Here is a 3,046-nt window from a genome sequence, read left to right as displayed (position 1 = left end):
AAAAAAAAAAAAAACGCAGATGTACACAAAGCAGGTCAGTGGTGCCAAGGCCAGGGGAATGGACATGCACAGGGCACCCTTTGGGATGAAGACAGTGCCCCGGAGTTAGGCCGGGTGACAGGTACTGCGCTGCACACCTTGGAATGGCTCATTTTATGATCTGTGGATTTTATTTCAATTTTAAAAATTGGAGAGGTACAATTTCCCTATATTCTTTATTTTGCTTTTTGTTTTTTGAGACAGGGTCTTGCTATGTAGCCCAGGCTGGCCTCGAACTCATGGCAATCCTCTTGCCTCAGACTTTCAAGTGCTGGGATACAGGTGTGCCACCACACCTTTTTTCTTTAAACAGAGTCTCACTATGCAGTTCAGGCTGTGGTCTCGAACTCACAGTGATCCTCCTGTCCCAACCTTCTGAGAACTGAGATTACCGGTGTGCCACCACGCCCAGTCCTGGGGCCAAGACAATGAACCCAGGGCTCCAGAGCCTGGGTCTCACCATGCAGTTCAGGCTGGCACTGAGCCCACTATGGAGCTCAGGCTGGCCTGGCAGTCACGGTAATCCCCCCCAAGCCCTGAGCGCCCCGAGCACCGGCATTATAAGCACGCACCGCCACACCTGACCCAGCGGGAAGTCCGAAATATTTTTATTGCACCATTCACTTCCATTAAACATATTTATATTTTTTATGTATTTGGTACAGAGTCTCACTACACCCAGCTCAGACTCATAGTGATTCTCATTTCAGCCTCCCCAGCCCTGAGGTTACAGGTGTGCACCACCACACCTGGTCTGGTAGCCAGAGCCAGCACAGCGTGTGGTCCCAGGAATCGAATTCAGGTCCTTGCACTTGACTAGCAGGCACTTGGACCACCGAGCTCTCTCCATGGCCCTACGCATATTTACTGAAGGCTTACCATATGGTTGATTCTCTCAGTCACTGGGGATCCGGTGGTGTGCAGGTGCAATCCCCGCCTTCATCGATCGCACTTAGCCAAGTTGAGAGCAGGTTAGACAGCTTCTCGTAGTGACAGTGCCCAGTCATGAGAACAGCCTAGGTGGGTCGAGCCCCTAGTATGTGCCAGGCATGGGGCAGAGCACTCACTCTGAGTTGGACACTTTCCCACTTTAAACACCAGCTGGAGGGACAGACAGGTGACCAGCCACCACTGCCCCAGGGCTTTGTCTAAACCACATGAAGCCCCACACACACACTATTTGCTAAATATTGGTTAGTGATTTGCCTTTCTTCTGCAGTGGATGCCATCATCTAAAGTTACCAGCTCCTGCCAGAGACAAGGAGCAGCTGCCACTCAGGGAAAAAGAGCCTTTGGCCCCGAGGCAAAGAGCGGCAAGCTGGCCCAGCCTGAGTGTGGTCATCAACACACCGTCTCCAGGAGCAGGCTGAGGGGCTGCAACCTCACTCCCCAAATACCTGTGGCTGGGGTAGAGTACAGTGGCAATGACACCCCCAGTTACTGAGCGTCTTAGTTATTTTCTCATTGCTGAGACAAGCTATGAGATACCTACAAGTTTTATTTTGGCTCCCAGCTTGTAGAGGTCTCAGTCCATAGGTGGCTGGCTCCAAGGGAGGGCGGTGTGGCACAGGGCATCACACAGGGGACCATCTTTGGCAGGGCAGGCAGAAGCAGCAAACCTCCCCTCCCTCTTACCCCTTCCAGGCTGTAAGCCTTTTGTGTAGTGACACCCACATCTGGGGGGGCTTCCATTATCCACACCCAGATGTGAGCTAAGCCAATTTAGGGCTGCATGCTCTTAATCCCAGTACCACGCACCCATGATCCAGCCACCTCCCCAAAGCCCCACCTGGGGGTGCATAGATGCTTTGGCAGGACACCCAGACACAAGCTGTGACACTGAGTGACGACAGAGAGCCTGTGTATCATCTGATCTAGACAGGGAAAGGCTCAGCCGTGGCAGGTGACTGCTAGGGTTGGGCCCCAGAGCTTTCTCTTGCACCCTGCAGGAAGCCTGCAGCCACTGTCAGGCTTGGGCCAAGTAAGGTGTCTCCTCTCCAGCAGAGATGGCCTTGCTGATGTCCTCCCTGCCAGTGACTGACCTGCCAACCTGGGCCTGACCATCCTCTGTGCACCATGTAGGCAACAGACTGTCCTCTCCCATCCCTGGTGCCTGTTTCCTATTATCAGGAGGAACCTGTCTGTTCCTCGCTTCCATGTTCTAAGCCAGTGCTGCAGCCTGCAGCCCCACCTACTGAATGCAGCCCCAACACACCTGGGCCAAACAGTGTGTAAAACAGACAGGTCCCTCTCTGAGCACGGCCTCCCTGCCCGCCGAAGGCTGCCCTGCAGGGTCACGCAGCCACTGAGAGGCCACACGGGTCCCACCATGCCTGTGGCTCCCAGGCAACTTCTCCCAACTCAAGCCACGGCCCAGGGGAGGGTCAGCAGCCCTCAGCAGGACAGTGGCTTGGGCAGCCTCCCTGGATGCCTGGGAGCTGAGAAAGAGGGGGCACCACGCTAAAGTCAGGCCAAGCAGTCCTCAGAGAGCTCAGTGTCCCCTTTTCCAGTTCTAGCACTAGTCAAGGTCTCCGTTCAGGGTCCCTGTGTGTGGCTATGGGGACATGCCATGGAATTCTACCTTCTGGGCACCTCTGCTTCGCCACTGTAAAGAAAGAACGTGCAGAAGCCAGGGTGGTGACGCGTTCCTGTAGTCCCAGTACTTGGGAGGCTGAGACAAAAGAACTGCTTGAGCTCAGGCTCATAGCCAATTTTGTTTTTTTTGTTGTTGTTGTTTTGTTTTTGTTTTTTTTTGCGGAAGTGGGGATTGAACTCAGATCCTTGACGTTTGCCAGTCAAGCGCTTATCCTACTGAGCCATCTCCCCGGCCCCTCATAGCCAATTTTGGCCAGAGCAAGACCTTCATCTCAAAAGAAAAAAAGAAAGGAAAGAAGAAAGAAAGAGATGGCATAAGCACCTACCTGGCAAGTGCAAGGTCCTAAGTTTGATCGCTAATACAGAGAGAGAGAGAGAGAGAGAGAGAGAGAGAGAGAGAGAGAGAGAGAGA

This window comes from Octodon degus, unplaced genomic scaffold (assembly GCF_000260255.1).
Source record: "Octodon degus isolate 3935 unplaced genomic scaffold, OctDeg1.0 scaffold00194, whole genome shotgun sequence".
Lineage (NCBI taxonomy): Eukaryota > Metazoa > Chordata > Mammalia > Rodentia > Octodontidae > Octodon > Octodon degus.
The sequence above is the reverse complement of the archived record's forward strand: the minus strand, read 5'-3'. Positions refer to the sequence as shown.